The sequence below is a fragment of the Piliocolobus tephrosceles genome, chromosome 1 (genome assembly GCF_002776525.5).
Source record: "Piliocolobus tephrosceles isolate RC106 chromosome 1, ASM277652v3, whole genome shotgun sequence".
Lineage (NCBI taxonomy): Eukaryota > Metazoa > Chordata > Mammalia > Primates > Cercopithecidae > Piliocolobus > Piliocolobus tephrosceles.
Genome location: NC_045434.1, coordinates 127320653 through 127339042, shown reverse-complemented (window position 1 = coordinate 127339042; position 18390 = coordinate 127320653). Strand labels below are relative to the sequence as shown.

Below are 18390 nucleotides of genomic sequence, written 5' to 3'. Positions count from 1 at the left end.
AAAAAAAAAAAAAAAAAAAAAAAAGAACTACATTCAAGCCCCAGTGAGCAGTTGGTGGAAAGGCGAGGACACAGAGACAAAACAGTTTGAAAGAACATGACTTGTTCTAGGAGACAGCAAGTAATACACTGTCTTAGTCAGCATGGGCTACCCTAATAAAATATTATGGACTGAGTAGCTTAGAATAGAAATTTACTTCTTCACAGTTATGAGGGCTGGAAGTCTTACATTAGGGTGCCAGCATGGTCAGTGTCTGTTGAGGGTCCTCTTCCTGGCTTGCAGATGGCTGCCTTCTTGCTGTGCCCTCACATGGCAGAGAAAGATTTCTTCTTCTTTTTATAAGGCCACTAATCCTACCAGCCCCACTCTTATGACCTCATTTAACTGTAATTATAGCCTAAAAAAACAGTCACATTAGGGGTTTAGGGCTTCAACATATGAATTTGGGAAAGGCACAAATATTCAACCCATAACATATCCTATGGATTGAAAAAAAGAAAAAAATTTAGTCTGAGCATGGTGGCTCATGCCCATAATCCCAGCACTTTGGGAGGCGAAGGCAGGAGGATCACTTGAGACCAGGAGTTCAAGACCAGCCTGGGCAACATGGTGAAACTCTATCTCTACAAAAAATACAAAAATTAGCCAGGCATGGTGATGCACACCTGTAGTCCCAGCTACTTGAGAGACTGAAGTGGGAGGATCACCTGAGACTGGAAGGTTGAAGCTGCAGTGAGTTGAGATCATGCACTGCACTCCAGCCTGGGCGACAGAGTGAGACCCTGTCTCAAAAATAAATAAATTTTAAAAGTGAGGTCAGAAGAAACAGAGAGGATGAACAGATTTCAGAAAAATTAAGAAGGAAATAGAATAAACAAGGTCTTTGGTGATCAGATGAATTGGTACGTTAGGAGTCAAAGATGATCTCAAAAGTTGGGTTCCAGTGACTGAGAAAGTGGAATATGATGTGGTAAATGTGGAAAAACAAACTGAATTTTCCTCTGCTCTCACACAACAATCACAGTCACTGGGTGTCCTCCAATTCAATTCTGAGTCTATCAACCTGGAGATAGCATTAGATCCCACAGGTTAAGGGCTCAGTCCCCAGGACATCCTGCCACACCCATCAGACAACAGTCACAAGTCCAGGCCTTTGGAACTTCTGATTGACTGGCTCAAGTTGAGGTTTCCACTACCCTCTTTGAGTTTGATTAATTTGCTGGAGTGGCTCCCAGATCTCAGGTAAACACTTTCATTTACTGGTTTATTATAAAGGAGATTACAAAGAATACTGTTATGGTTTGGCTCTGTGGCCCCACCCAAATCTCATCTGGAATTATAATCCCCACATGTTGAGGGAGGGAGATGATTGGATCATGGGGGTGGTTTCCCCCATTGTGTTCTCATGATAGTGAGTAAATTCTCATGAGATCTGATGGTTTTATAAGGCAGTTTTCCCTGCTCTTTCTAGCTGGGTCATTCCTGTCACCGTATGAAGAAGTTATTTGCTTCCCCTTTTGCTTCTACCATGATTGTAAGTTTCCTGAGGCCCCCTCAGCCATCTGGAAATGTGAGTCAATTAAATCTTTTTTACTATTATTATTATTATTATACTTTAAGTTCTAAGGTACATGTGCACAAGTTGCAGGTTTGTTACACAGGTATATATGTGCCATGTTGGTTTGCAGCACCCATCAACTCATCATTTACATTAGGTATTTCTCGTAATGCTATCCCTCCCCTAGCACCCCACCCCACAACAAGCCCTGGTGTGTGATGTTCTGTTGACTGTGTCCATGTGTTCCCACTGTTCGACTCACACTTATGCATCAGAGCATGCGGTGTTTAGTTTTCTGTCCTTGTGATAGTTTGCTCAGAATGATGGTTTCCAGCTTCATCCATGTCCCTGCAAAGGACATAAATTCATCCTTTTTTATGGCTGCATAGTATTCCGTGGTGTATATGTGCCACATTTTCTTTATCCAGTCTATAATTGATGGACATTTGGGTCGGTTCCAAGTCTTTGTGATTGTGAATAGTCCTGCAATAAACATACGTGTATATGTGTCTTTATAGTAGCATGATTTGTAATCCTTTGGGTGTATACCCAGTAATGGGATCGCTGGGTAAAATAGTATTTCTAGTTCTAGATCATTGATCCACACTGTCTTCCACAATGGTTGAACTAATTTACATTCCCACCAAGAGTGTAAAAGCATTCCTATTTCTCCACATCCTCTCCCACATCTGTTGTTTCCTGACTTTTTAATGATCCCCTTTCTGACTGGCGTGAGATGGTATCTCACTGTGGTTTTGATTTGCCTTTCTCTGATGACCAGAGATGACGAGCATTTTTTCATATGTATGTTGGCTGCATAAACGTCTTTTTTTGAGAAGTGTCTCTTCATATCCTTTGCCCACTTTTTGATGGGGTCGTTTGTTTGTTTCTTGTAGATTCTGGATATTAGCCCTCTGTCAGATGGGTAGATTGCAAAAATTTTCTCCCATTCTGTAGGCTGCCTGTTCACTTTGACGGTAGTTTCTTTTGCTGTGCAGATGCTCTTTAGTTTAATTAGATCCCATTTGTCTATTTTGGCTTTCATTGCCATTGCTTTTGGTGTTTTAGTCATGAAGTCCTTGTCCATGCCTATGTCCTGAATGATATAGCCTAGATTTTCTTCTAGGGTTTTTATGGTTTTAGGTATTACATTTAAGTCTTTAATCCATCTTGAGTTAATTTTTGTATAAGGTGTAAGGAAGGGATCCAGTTTCAGCTTTCTACATATGGCTAGCCAGCTTTCCCAGCACCATTTATTAAATAGAGAATCCTTTCCCCATTGCTTGTTTTTGTCAGGTTTGTCAAAGATCAGATGGTTGTAGATGTGTGGTGTTATTTCTGAGGTCTCTGTTCTGTTCCATTGGTCTATATCTCTGTTTTGGTACCAGTACCATGCTGTTTTGGTTACAGTAGCCTTGTAGTATAGTTTGAAGTCAGGCAGCATGATGCCTCCAGCTTTGTTCTATAAAGCTTCAAACTATAGGATTATAGTTTGGATTATAGTAGGATTGTCTTGGCAATGTGGGTTCTTTTCTGGTTCCATACGAACTTTAAAGTAGTTATTTCCAACTTTGTGAAGAAAGTCATTGATTGCTTGATGGGGATGGCATTGAATCTGTAAATTACCTTGGGCTGTGTGGCCATTTTCACAATATTGAGTCTGCCTATCCATGAGCATGGAATGTTCTTCCACTTGTTTATGTCCTCTTTTATTTCATTGAGCAGTGGTTTGTAGTCCTCCTTGAAGAGGTCCTTCACATCCCTTGTAAGTTGGATTCCTAGATATTTTATTTTCTTTGTAGCCACTGTGAATGGGAGTTCACTCATGATTTAGCTCTCTGTTTGTCTGTTGTTGGTGTGTAAGAATGCTTGTGATTTTTGCACATTGATTTTGTATCCTGAGACTTTGCTGAAGTTGCTTATCAGCTTAAGGAGATTTTGGGCTGAGACGATGGGGTTTTCTAAATATACAATCATGTCATCTGCAAACAGGGACATTTTGACTTCCTCTTTTCCTAATTGAATGCCCTTTATTTCTTTTTCCTGCCTGATTGCCCTGGCCAGAACTTCCAACACTATGTTGAATAGGATTGGTGAGAGAGGGCATCCGTGTCTTGTGCCAGTTTTCAAAGGGAATGCTTCCAGTTTTTGCCCATTCAGTATGATATTGGCTGTGGGTTTGACATAAGTAGCTCTTATTATTTTGAGATACGTTCCATCAATACCAAGTTTACTGAGATTTTTTAGCATGAAGGGCTGTTGAATTTTGTTGAAGGCCTTTTCTGCATCTATTGAGATAATCATATGGTTTTTGTTGTTGGGTCTGTTTATGTAATGGATTATGTTTATTGATTTGCATATGTTGAACCAGCCTTGCATCCCAGGGATGAAGCCAACTTAATTGTGGTGGATAAACTTTTTGATGTGCTGCTGGATTCGGTTTGCCAGTATTTTATTGAGGATTTTCACGTCAATGTTCATCAGGAATACTGGCCTAAAATTCTCTTTTTATTGTTGTTGTGTCTCTGCCAGGCTTTAGTATCAGGATGATGCTGGCCTCATAAAATGATTTAAGGAAGATTCCCTCTTTTTCTACTGATTGGAATAGTTTCAGAAGGAATGGTACCAGCTCCTCTTTGTACCTCTGGTAGAATTCTGCTGTGAATCCGTCTGGTCCTGGACTTTTTTTGGTTGGTAGGCTATTAATTATTGCCTCAATTTCAGAACCTGTTATTGGTCTATTCAAGTGTTTATAGTATTCTCTGATGGTAGTTTGTATTTCTGTGGGATCAGTGGTGATGTCCCCTTTATCATTTTTTATTGCATCTATTTTATTCTTCCTTCTTTTCTTCTTCATTAGTCTTGCTAGTGGTCTACCTGTTGTGTTGATCTTTTCAAAAACGAGCTCCTGGATTCGTTTTCTTCAAGGGTTTTTTTGTGTCTCTATCTCCTTCAGCCCTGCTCTGATCTTTGTTATTTCTTGTCTTCTGCTAGCTTTTGAGTTTGTTTGCTCTTATTTTTCTAATTCTTTTAATTGTGATGTTATGGTGTCAATTTTAGATCCTTCCTCCTTTCTCTTGTGGGCATTTAGTGCTATAAATTTCCCTCTACACACTGCTTTAAATGTGTCCCAGAGATTCTGGTACGTTGTGTCTTTGTTCTCATTGGTTTCAAAGAACATCTTTATTTCTGCCTTCATTTCGTCACTTACCCAGTAGTCATTCAGGAGCAGGTTGTTGAGTTTCCATGTAGTTGTATGGTTTTGAGTGAGTTTCTTAATCCTGAATTCTAATTTGATTGCACTGTGGTCTGAGAGATAGTTTGTTGTGATTTCTGTTCTTTCACATTTGCTGAAGAGTGCTTTACTTCCAATTATGTAGTCAATTTTAGAATGAGTGTGATGTGGTGCTGAGAAGAATGTATATTCTGTTGATTTGGGATGAAGAGTCCTGTAGATGTCTGTTAGGTCCACTTGGTCCAGAGCTGACTTCAAGTCCTGGATATCCTTGTTAATTTTCTGTCTCATTGATCTGTCTAATATTGACAGTGAGGTGTTAAAGTTCCCCATTATTATTGTGTGGGAGTCTAAGTCTCTTTGTAGGTCTCTAAGAACTTGCTTTATGAATCTGGATGCTCCTGTATTGGGTACATATATATTTAGGATAGTTAGCTCTTCTTGTTGAATTGATCCCTTTGCCATTATGTAATGGCCTTCTTTGTCTCTTTTGATCTTTGTTGGTTTAAAGTCTCTTTTATCAGAGACTGGGATTGCAACCCCTGCTTTTTTTTTTTTTTGCTTTTCATTTGCTTCCTTTTTTCCTAATTGAATGCCCTTTACAAAGGGGAGCTGGTACCATTCCTTCTGAAACTATTCCAGTCAATGGTTCCTCCATCCCTTTATTTTGAGTCTATGTGTGTCTTTGCACATGAGATGGGTCTCCTGAATACAGCACACTGATGGGTCTTGACTCTTTATCCAACTTGCTAGTCTGTGTGTTTTAATTGGGGTATTTAGCCCATTTACATTTAAGGTTAATATTGTTATGTGTGAATTTGATCCTGTCATTATGATGCTAGCTGGTTATTTTGCCTGTTCATTGATGCAGTTTCTTCATAGCTTCAATGGTCTTTACAATTTGGTATGTTTTGCAGTGGCTGGTACCGGTTGTTCCTTTCCATGTTTAGTGCTTCCTTCAGGAGCTCTTGTAAGGAAGGCCTGGTGGTCATAAAATCTCTCAGCATTTGTTTGTCTGTAAAGGATTTTTTTTTTCTCCTTCACTTATGAAGCTTAATTTGGCTGGATATGAAATTCTGGGTTTAAAATTCTTTTCTTTAAGAATGTTGAATACTGGTCCCCACTCTCTTCTGGCATGTAGGGTTTCTGCAGAGAGACTCACTGTTAGTCTGATGGGCTTCCCATTGTGGGTAACCCGACCTTTCTCTTTGGCTGCCCTTAACATTTTTTCCTTCATTTCAACCTTGGTGAATCTGACAATTATGTTTCTTGGGGTCGCTCTTCTTGAGGAGTATCTTTGTGGTGTTCTCTGTATTTCTTGAATTTGAATGTTGGCCTGCCTTGCTAGGTTGGGGAAGTTCTCCTGGATAATATCCTGAAGAGTGTTTTCCAGCTTGGTTCCATTTTCCCTGTCACTTTCAAGTACATCAATCAAATGTAGATTTGGTCTTTTCACATAGTCCCATATTTCTTGGAGGCTTTGTTCATTTCTTTCCACCCTTTTTTCTCTAATCTTGTCTTCTCACTCTATTGCATTAATTTGATCTTCAATCACTGATATCCTTTCTTCTGCTTGATCAATCAGCTATTGAAGATTGTGTATGCTTCACGAAGTTCTCATACTGCGGTTTTCAGCTCCATCAGGTCATTTAAGCTCTTCTCTACACTAGTTATTCTAGTTAGCCATTCATCTAACCTTTTCTCAAGGTTTTTGGCTTTCTCGCAGTGGGTTAGAACATGGTCCTTTAGCTTGGAGAAGTTTGTTATTACTGACCTTCTGAAGCCTACTTCTGTCAACTCGTCAAACTCATTTTCTGTCCAGTTTTGTACCCTTGCTGGCAAGGAGTTGTGTTCCTTTGGAGGAGAAGAGGCATTCTGGTTTTTGGAATTTTCAGGCTTTCTGCTCTGGTTTCTCCCCATCTTTGTGGTTTTATCTACCTTTGGTCTTTGATGTTGGTGACCTACAAATGCGGTTTTGGTATGGATGTTCTTTTTGCTGATGTTGATGCTGTTCCTTTCTGTTTGTTAGTTTTCCTTCTAACAGACAGGCCCCTCAGCTGCAGGTCTGTTGGAGTTGCTGGAGGTCCACTGCAGACTCTGTTTGCCTGGGTATCACCAGTGGAGGCTGCAGAGCAGCAAATATTGCTGCCTGATCCTTCCTCTGAAAGCTTCATCCCAGAGTGGCACCTGTATGAGGTGTCTGTTGGTCCCTACTGGGCGGTGTCTCTAGGGACCCACTTGACGAGGCAGTCTGTCTGTTATCGGAGCTCGAATGCCATGCTGGGAGAACTACTGCTGTCTTCAGAACTGTCAGGCAGGGACGCTTAAGTCTGCAGAAGCTGTCTGCTGCCTTTTGTTCAGATATTCCCTAACCCCAGACGTGGAATCTAGAGAAGTAGTAGGCCTTGCTGAGCTGTGGTGGGCTCCTCCCAGTTTGAGCTTCCCTGCTGCTTTATTTACACTGTGAGCATAGAACCACCTACTCGAGACTCAGCAATGGCAGACGCCCCTCCCCCTGCCAAGCTCCAGTGTCCCAGGTTGATCTCAGACTGCTGCGCTGGCAGTCTGATCTCAGACTGCTGCGCTGGCAGCAAGGCTCCGTGGGCATGGGACCCACCGAGCCAGGCATGGGAGGGAATCTCCTGGTCTGCCAGTTTCAAAGACCATGGGAAAAGCACAGTATTGGGGCAGAAGTGTACTGTTCCTTCAGGTAAAGTCCATTCATTGCTTCCCTTGGCTAGGGAAGGGAAATCCTCCGACCCCTTGCACTTCCTGGGTGAGGCAACACCCCGCCCTGCTTTGGCTCACCCTCCATGGGCTGCACCCACTGTCCAACCAGTCCCAGTGAGATGAACCAGGTACCTCAGTTAGAAATGCAGAAATCACCCATCTTCTGTGTCAGTCTCACTGGGAGCTGTAGACCGGAGCTGTTCCTATTTGGCCATCTTGGAAGTGACCCACTTCTTTTCTTTATAAATTACCCAGTCTTAAGCAGTTCTTTATAGCAATGTGAGAATAGATGAATACAGATACAGATGAAGTTATGCATACCAGGAGGTGTGAGGGAAAGGGTGCACAGCTTCCATGCCCTCCATGGGTGTGCAACCCTCCAGGAACTTCCATGTGTTCAGCTATCTGGAAGCTCCCAAACTTAGTCTTCCAGGGATTTTATGAAGGCTTCATTACATAGGCATGATTTATTAAACCATTGGCCACTGGTGATCAACTTTGCTTCAGCCCCTCTGCCCTCTCCCAGTTAGAGCGTTAGGCTGAAAGTCCCAATCCTCTAATCGTGGATTGGTCTTTCTGGTGACCAGCCCCCAACCAGAAGCTATCTAGGGACTGCCAGCCATTGGTCAATCATTACTGTGTAAAAAGATGTCAATGTAGAGTTTCTAAGGGTTTTAGGAGTTGTATGCCAAGAAATAGGCTGAAGACCAAACATATATTTCATATATCACAGGTGCTGTTCAATAAAGGAGAAGGATTTAGGCAGAGTGTGGAATGGATAATATTAATCATTTAATTTGGAACATATTGAGTTGTGGGTATTGGTCAGACATACAGCCAAAAGGATCAGCAATTATATATACATACATGTGCACACACACACACAGACGTGTGTATATGTAATATATATATATATATATATATATATATATATATATATATATATATTTTTTTTTTTTTTTGAGACAAAATCTTGCTCTGTTACTCAGGCTAGAGTGCCACTGTGGCCCACTATAGCCTCCATCTCCCAGGCTCAAGTGAAGTAGCTCAGACTACAGGCATGTGCCATAGCACCTGGCTAATTTTTTAAATTTATTTTTTGTAGAGACACTGTCTTGCTGTGTTGAGCAGGCTGATCTCGCACTCAGGGGCTCAAGTGATTGTTTGACCTAGGCCTCCCAAAGTGCTGGAATTACAGGTGTGAGCCACCACACCTGGCCAGCAATTGGATATATTACTTTAGAACTTTGGAGCAAAATTTGGCCGCTAGACTTAGTGATGATAGGAATATAGGTTGTTCATGCTAGTGACCACTGGCAGTGAATAAGAACACCTAGATAAGATGAGCAGAGGGCTAAATGTCAAGATCATTAAATGACAAGATAAGAGGAGTGAAAATGATGGAACCCTGGAAAATACTAATATTCAAGAGATAAGTGGAGTTGAGAAAATAATATTATCCTGGAAGGCAAGAAATGAAGAGTTTTGAGAAGAAAACAGATAACAGTGTCAAATGCCCTTGAGAGGCCACATAGGCAAAGGCTGAAAATTCAATTATTTTGAGAAATTAAGAACTTATTGCTAACTGTGGCAAAAGCAACTTCAGTGAACAGAGTGAGACCAAAAGATATTGGAGTGAATTAAGGTGAGAAAAGAGGTGAGAAAGGTAAAATGACAAATGTAGACCCCTCCTTTCAGTTCATGAAGAAGGTTTGAAACTGTATTACTAGGGGAAAGGGAGAACATGTTGACTAGGGCCAACTAGAAGGATCGGAGGTAAGGTTGGAGCTCTTAAAAGAATAGTGATACCAATTTGTACAAATGTCTGGTCTACCTTCATCAGTATCAGGTATAGGTTAGAGAAGGTGGATAGTTGGGTTCGCCAGGATTGGGATTTTGCCAAGTGGGTATATAGAAGAATGAGGAAGAATGGAATTGAGAGTGTTAAGCAAGAGAAGATTGAAAAGATGGGGCTTTGTTTTTAGGCTACCTAGAGAAGGAAATAAAAACTAGAGGAAGCTGAGAAATTGGGGTGAAGTAGAAGAAGAATCAAGGGGCTTAGTGACTTTAATGCAATTAAAAACACACATTGATAAGAAGATTTTACTCAGACATTGTACAATTTAAATTGTAGTTTAAGATTTCAGAAATGGAGCAATTCTAATTGATGACAAGATCTAAGAAGTAATTTAGAGTATAGACTAGAAAAAACTAGATATCGGGAAAAGATTAATGATCTGTGAATCTTGGATACTTGCGCGTGCTTGTATGTTGACGCGATGAATCCATTGGAGAGGGAGAATGTATCAGCCAGCAGAAAACAGATGAAATACCTACTCTGATTCTAATGTGAAATTCTAACTCCACACATTGTGGAATCTTCTAATTCCACGTTGGGATATTTGAGGAAGGAACTACCTACGACAGTGCAGTTACAAAAATATAGAGAACCAATAGGATCATAGAGAACTCTGAAGCAAGAAACAGTGGAACAGTTACCTTAGATTTGAAAGGATGAGGGGAAGGAGCAATTACCAGAACCTGGAAGAAGGCTGTCTTGAGAGGACAATGACTTTGGCCAAAAGAAACAAGAAGACTTTTCTGGGAAGAAGGCAGAGGAATAAATATAGTAGTTCCCCTTATCCATGGTTTCTCTTTCCAAGGTTTCAGTTACCCATGGTCAACCACAGTCTAAGAATATTAAATGAAAAATTCCAAAAATAAACAATTCATTAGTTTTAAATTGTGCACTATGCCAAGTAGCACAATGAAATCTCGTTCAATCCGGCCTGGGATGTGAATCATCCCATTGTCTGGCATATCCAAGCTGTATACGCTCCCTGCCCGCTAGTCACTTAGTAGCTCTCTCAGTTAGCAGATGGACTGTTGAGGTGGTATGGCAGTGCTTGTATTCAAGTCACTCTTATTTTACTTAATAATGGCACCAAAGCACAAGAGTGGTGATGCTGGTGTATTTTTATAATTGTTCTATTTTATTATTAGTTATTGTTGTTAAAGTCTTACTGTGCCTAATTTATAAGATAAAAGTTATAGGTAAGTACGTATAGGAAAAACATAGTATATACAGGGTTTAATGCTATCTTTGCTTTCAGGCATCCACTAGGGGTCTTGGAACATATCCCCTGGATCAGGGGGAACTACTGTACTCTTATCTCACGCTCTTCTTTCTCTCAAGTACCTTGCTGGGGCTTCCCCGTAGACAAACCCCACCAGAAAGTAGAGGACAAAGAAGTATGTTGATGCAGTTTATATAGACTTTGGCCTCCCCCAACACAGAGCTGGGTAGAGAAGGATGCAAAGTTGCTCTGGAGAGTCAAACAGAGAGATATCCAGCCTAGTGAGATTAGAGACACAAGCTAGAGCAGGGCAAACTGATAATGCATATTTCTGACAAGTTGGGAGAGACTGAGATTCAAGTCTCAGATAGTTGAATGGAACTTAAATAGGAATCATAACTTTGTTATTCTGAGAAGAGAGAAGTAGTAGAAAATGGTTTATATTTGCAGACAGCTTTTTATGGATCTCGTTTTGTCTGTGAAGACATCTATTGAGACATAGTGGGGGGAGAATGAGAGTGGTGAAAGTTTTGGCCAGGTCTGATTTGTGTAACCATCCCTGGAGGAAGAGGACATGGAGGAGAGGGAAGTCTTGTAATTGACAGGCTTTCCAGTGTCAAAGGGGTGGGTGAGAGGAAGTTTTCCCAAGCAAAATAGGGGTGTTGAGAAGACAGCAGCTGCAGACACCCATCGCAGAGGTGAAACAACATGCTGAGCCTGGCAGCAGCATGTGACAGATCATTTGTTCTCTCAGAAAGACTGCTTTATATGACAATACTCATGGTATGTACATGTTGCAATGAGCTCGTTAAAAGTCTCAGTACTTTTTTGTCACACATATTATTCAATTCTTAAGATTTTATGTAATGGCTAATGAGCGTTAAAAAGCAGCATTCTAGTGATGCCTCCAAGGGCAACAGCTAACACTTCTTGAGCACTTATGTGAGCTGGGCACTATGCAAACTGCCTTCTATCGTAATGTTATCTGATCCTCACGACTCCTATGAAGTCCTGAACTGTGCAGTCACTTATTGCTGTTCTACTACCCATTTCCCTTTCTTTTTTCTTAGTAGTGCCCAGATTTTCTCTGGGGACAAAGGGGATCTTCCATTCTTAGCAACGTTGTTAAGGAAGGGCAGATAGTTCCAGTGGGGGTTACACTAGTCAGTCATCCATCTCCCTAGTCTCAATAACTTATTGGTTAGAGCTGGGCATGTGACATAGAGTGTCTCATCAGGAACTTGGGGGTTCTTGTTGGGAATGTTGGGACTCCTTCTTCCTCTGAGTTGCATGTGGTATGAGCATGGGAGGCCTGGAACAGCTGCAGCAATGAGGGGAGCTGGCCTGAGGATGCGATGACCACCCGGAAAAGGGCAGAGCTGAGAGAACATTAGAGGTGCTGAACTCGGAGCCCAAATAACGTGATGAACCTCTAAATACAGCCAGCTGGGGCAGCACTACCTCTAAATTGCAAGTTCCATGAGCCAATAAAGCTCCTTCTGAGAAAGCTATCGATTTTCTCTGAGATGCCATTTTCAAAATGGTAATGATAAAAAGAATTTTGCTGGCTTATTTTTAGAGTTAAATGAAATAATACTCAGCGCCAAATATTGATACTCTAAATACTTGTCATTCTTATAGATTGTGACAGTGCACCATCCTGAATACACTTTCATGGGATTGATTAGTAAGTAGCTCTTTCTGGCTTATGTACATATACTTTAGAAAGTTTTATACTGCACAAGTATAAAGCGGCAAAATTATTTTAAATAATGTGCCTTTAATTTTTTTCTATTACAATATTATACCCATTATAGAAAATATAAATGGTCTACATAATTTATAGCTGTACTAAGTGTTAATGGTCTTTCTATAGAGATTGAGCCCTGGATCTTTGCTCAGCATCTAAGTTCTTCATTACTTGTTGTTCCATGGGAGCTTGCCTCGGCTTTGACCATTTTCAACTTTTAACGATTGCAGGAGCATTGAACATGACAGACATGAGGATTACCTGTATTAAAGTGGTCTCTCAATTTCTCTCTTTTTGTTTCTCAGATTCTTTAGGTTTGTGTTTATAGCATTTTACACAAAACAAGATAGGCATGATCCTTAAAAGTTGTTTTTGGTTTTGTTTTTGCCTGCAATATATTCATTAAAACACTTACCAAAGAGAAATGAGATACATTTCTGTTCTTTCGCTTAAGGACCTATAATGCTATTTGACACAAAAATAGAAAGATGGAAAAGTAGAAGAGTAAATATGTATATAACAAGTTCATTTATATGGTTTCACACCCTTAATCTTGCAAATCCAACTCATGGCAATAAATTTATGGAAACAAAACATTGAAAAACTCAGAAAGTAGTAATAAACTATAAACACAATGCTACTGAAGCTCAGCTGTAACACCACATTCTCAGCTCTAGTTTGGATGGAACACAAGTTTTAAATTGCATTGGGTGGAGGCCCTGGCAGGAAGGAAGCATCGGATATTGCTGGAACATATCTTTGTTTGGGCAACAGCTAATGAGAAAGGTCACCATTATGCTTTGCTTCCAAACACTGGGTCTGTTTTGAAATTAGTACTGCACATTTCATCACAAATGCTGGTTTATAATCATCAAGGTAAATAATCCTGCAGTATTAATGTTTTTTTCTCCTAAGTGGCAAGTAAAATCCAAAGCTTATGTTCTCACCACTGTTTTGATCAGCATATCATTTTGTCAGTAAAAGATAAAATTACTTTCTATTTATGGACTCTGGGATTCCTTATTATTTACAAAATTCCAATCGTGAATTTAGAGGAAATTCAGCCTCTAATTTTTTTCCTTCAGTTTTAGTGTTACTTGTACTCTTGCTAAACTCGTTGCTGGCATTTGAAATGCAAGGCTTTCTGGACTTTGTTCCCTAACATTTATTGCATTTGTTTAGTGGATTATGTGAGTGGCACAGAAATCCTCAGAAAGCGCTTAACTTTTCTCTGTGAAGTGTTTGCTGACAAATGCGATAAACTTTAGAAGACCACCTCCTAGGAAGGGCTGACATATCGAGGACAGTAAAAACAGTAGTACCAGGCATTTCTGCCACAATTTTTTTGGTAGTGGGGGGGAACAGAAATCTATTAAATATCTCAGTTTATACTTTTGGTCCTCCCTTTTGGCTAGGCTGTTGTATTCCCATGTCCACAGCACGTTCCACTGTGGGAGCCTGGAGCTCTCAGAATAAACTTTGGGAAAGGCTGGGTCCACCCTCTGGGGATAAGGGAGCCAGAGGGAGGAAGGGGAGGGGGTAAAGGAAAAGGGAAGGGGACGGCTGTCTTCCTGTGTTTGGATGACCTTTCCTTATGTTTATCTGGAGGGACTGGGCAGCCACGCTGTGTTTGGTGTCAGCCTGCCATGTTGTCCCATGTGATCTCTTTCTTAGCTTTATGTGTAGAGAGGACCTTTGCCTCTACTGGGAGAACTAGATTTAACTCTCTGAATTATAAAAGAAAAAAGTGTACAAGTCTTTTAGGCATTAGGGCCTAGAGATGGAAGTTTTATGAAGCATGCACATATATGCCAGTGTGCAACAGATTCCCTAAGGGAAAGGCTTAGGCATCTCTTGGAGCTATCTGAAGGTGGGCCCACCTGTACTTCTTCCTTCTTGCTGAGAGCTGAGCTGGAAGCTGTCTTGCTTCTCCTGAAGCCTCGTCATTTAGTATAATGCCCTTCACTTGTGGGTATTCCATAACTATTTCTTGAACACATGAGTGAACGGATGAATACATGAGCAGAGTCACAGAGAGATGACTGGGCAACAGGCAGTGAGGTTCCTACAATACTTGATTTATTTGCCAGTCCCTGCTCTAAGAGCCCTAAGCAGCTCCACTTTAAAGAAACCTGTTTCAAGCCTCTCCGTCTCACATTCCTGGTGGGTGAATCACTTGTTTCTTGTGGGTGGGTGAGAATAACACCTCTGGTTTCTACCTTTCTTTTTCATTTTAGTGCTGACCTCATCTGACCTGACCTTAGCTTGAATGTTATCTTCCCAGAGAAGCTATCCCTTAATTATCCTACTCTTCTCCACCTGAATTAGATCCCCCCGTACACCTCTTATTAAACACTATTACTTTCATAGAATGTAATACAATTTTTAATTATATTCATGTGGGTGATAATCTATCCTATGTCTGATTTCTCCACTAGATTACAAACTTCTTAAAGATAGGGGACCATATGTATTTTCTCATCACTCTGTTCTTAGTACCTGTCATAATACCCGGCACATAGGTACCATGGCATATAGGCTTAATACCTGGCATATAGGTCCTCTATACACATAAGCAAGCATGTGTTCAATTAATGAATGAGCAGATAAATGAATAAATTATATTTGGAAGGAGAATTCATACCAGGTTACTGAGCAGGTTGGGGATAAAGATCAGAGTCCAAAAGCCCTACCGCAATCAGACCTTGGACACACTAATGAGTTTGAGATTCTGGAAGAGGATGAAGTGCTTAGCAGACATAAGTGAGGTCGGGCATTTTACCTTTGGAAACTAACTAGTAGTCTGAACTCTTGGGAGTATCAGAAACTTTCTCTTTTAGCTCTACCCAAAGTAGCAACTTCTTCCACCTTCTCCGTAATAGCAATATTCTTGGTTACCAGGTATCTGAACCTCAGAAAGACTCTCGATGTTTTCCTCTTTTTCACGTCACACAGCTTCACAACACCTCTTGTTAGTTTTTTCCTTTCCATTCCCATGAGGACCTTTTGATCTAGTGAATTAGTCAGATTTCTTTCTTTTGCAAGTTCCAGACACACAATTCCAATTAGCTTAAAAGCAAAAACCAGGAATCACGTTGTAGGGAAGTTGATGGAGACAACTAACCTCAGACATGTCTAGATCAGATATTGCTCCACCTTTCTTGCCATCTCCCTGCTAAGTTTTTGAAATGAACACCTACAACCCCTGACTCGCAATCTCCTCATAGCACCAGGGAGGACTCTGATTGCACCCATGTGACTATTTCTGATTCTGTCACTGCAATGGGGAGGGAAGGAAGGCTCTGATTTCTTGGCCTGGGCAACATGTTCAGCTTTCTGCCCCTTGTAATGGGGGGGATGAGGGTACAATCAAAGACAGAGTTTCTCAAGGAAAGGAGGAATTGTGTTATCAAGATAAGCTGTGGAAGAAGTGCTGGATAATCAAAAACAATAGAATGCCTTTCTGCAACAGCCATCCTGATCCAGGTGCAGTGCTAGGCCCTAAACCTACATGCATCGGGATATGCAAGGGAAATGAGGGTGCACTGTGGAATCAGATTGCCTTGGCCCAAATCCTAGCTCTTTCTCTTACTAATTCTGTTATTTTGGATGAGTTAACCTCTCTAAATCCAGTTTTCTCGTGATAAAACAGTGAGGTAAAGTATTCAGTACAATATTACTCAGCCTTAAAGAGGAAGGAAATTCAGCCTCTTAGCTCCTCCCGTCAATGGATGCCCCAGTCTTCAGTGAGGTGCCAGCCAGTCCCTGAAACAAGTAAATGGATTTGGCCATACTGGGTGCCTGGTCACCACAGCTGCTTTTAACTCTGGCAAAATGGGTATCATCACCATCAATGACCTCAACTACATGGTCTACTATGGAATCACATGGTTCTAGTATGATTCCACCTACAGCAAGTTCCACAGCACCATCAAGGCTGAAAACAGAAATCCCATCACCATCTTCCAGGAGTGAGATCCCACCAAAATCAAACAGGATGATGCTGGTGCTGATTATGTTATGGAGTCCACTGGCATCTTCACTATCATGGAGAAGGCTGGGGCTCACTTAGAGGGTGGAGCCAAAAGGGTTATCACCTCTGCCCCCTCTGCTGATGCCCCCATGTTTGTGATGGGCATGAGCCATAAGAAGTATAAAAACCTCAAGATCATCAGCAATGCCTCCTGCACCACCAGCTGCCTAACCCCATGGCCAAGGTCATCCGTGACAACTCTGGCATCATGAAGCGACTCGGGATCACAGTCCATGCCATCACTGCCACCCGGAAGACTGTCATGGCCCCTCTGGGAAACTGTGGTGTGATGGCCATGAGGCTCTCCATTACATCATCCCTGCATGTGTCTACCGGTGCTGCCAAGGCTGTGGGCAAGGTCATCCCCAAGCAGAACAGGAAGTTCACTGGCATGGCCTTCCATGTCCCCACCGCCAATGTGTCAGTTATGGACCTGACCTGCTCTCTGGAGAAACCAGCCAAATATGATGACATCAAGGAAGTGGTGAAGCGACATCAGAGGGGGCCCTCAGGGGCATCGTGGGCCACACTGAGAACCAGCCTGTCTCCTTCAGCTTTAACAGTGACAGCCACTCTTCCACCTTCAACACCGGGGCTGGCATTGCCCTTAACAGCCTCTTTGTCAGGCTTATTTCCTGGTATGACAATGAATTTGGCTACAGCAACAAAGTGATAACCTTCATGATCCACATGGCTTCCAAGAAGTAAGAGCCCCCAGACCACCAGCCCCAGCAAGAGCATGAGAGGAAGAGAGAAGCCTTTAGTTGCTGAGAGGTGCCTGCCACAGAGTACTCCACCACATGAGAATCTCCCTCCTCATTGTTTCTACACCAGACACCCTGAAAGGGGGAAAGACCTAGGGAGCCGACCTTGTCAGACAACATTACCAAATTCCCGTGTACCCAGCCAAGAAAAGGGAAGGAAATTCTGACATATGCTATAACGTGGATGAGCCTTGAGGACATTATGCGAAGTGAAATAAGCTAGTCACAAAAGGACAAATACTGTGTAATGCAACTTATATGAAATGCCCAGAGAAGTGAACTTCACAGAGACAGAAAGTGAAATGGTGGTGCTAGGGGCTGGGGAGTGGGGTGAACGGGGAGTTGATGTTTAATGGGTACCGAGTTCCAGATTTGCAAGATGAAAGAGTTCTGGAGATGGATGGTGGTGATGGTTGTACAGCAGTGCGAATATACTTAAAACCCCCGAACTATACACTCAAAAATGGTGAAAACGGTAAATTTTATGTTATGTATATTTTACGACAGTTTTTAAAGAAGTGACATAAGGGTTAAATGAGACCACAGATGTAGAGTATTTAGTGCAGTGTGAGTGAATACATAGTAAGTGCTCATAAATGTGAAATATTGTTCTCATAACAGCCCTACACATATTATTATCTTCATGTTTATAGTTGAGTAAGTGGAGATTTGGGGGTTAAGTAAGTGGTCCAAGCCCACCCAGCTAGAAAGTGGTGAAGCCAGACTCAAACCCACTGCTTGACTACTAAGGCCCTGCTATTTTCTATCATGCTGTGTTATTTCCCAGCACTCTGCTTGCCAGCTACCACTGCCTAATGTTTTAAATATTGCTTTGATTATGTTAAGCTTCTGCCTAACAAAATTTAAGGGATCTACCTGTGGTCTAAAACACAAATGCCTCTTCCTGATACAATTCTTTTTGCAGTCTGACCCCAGTTACTTTTCTAGCCTCATTTTGATGTCAAGGCTCTGCTTTACCTTGCTTTGTGTTTTCTAAGCTCGTAGCATATGCTAGTTATTCTGCTGGAACACTGTTGAAACTCTACCTACCTTTTTTGGGGGATGGGGGGACAAGGTCTCACTCTGTCTCCTAGGCTGGATGGAGTGCAGTGGCACCAGCACAGCTCACTGCAGCCTCCACTTCATGGGCTGAAGCTATCCTCTGGCCTCAGCCTCCTGAGTGTCTGGGACTACAGGTGTGCATTACCACGTCTGGCTAATTTTTTATTGGTTTGTATAAATG

The 18390-nt window shown here is 41.6% G+C and overlaps 1 pseudogene; it reads left to right on the top strand.

The window, feature by feature from the left end:
• The window catches only part of LOC111555167, a 55522-nt pseudogene extending 38431 nt beyond the window's left edge, over window positions 1-17091 (top strand).
• The last annotated feature ends 1299 nt before the right edge of the window (window positions 17092-18390 follow it).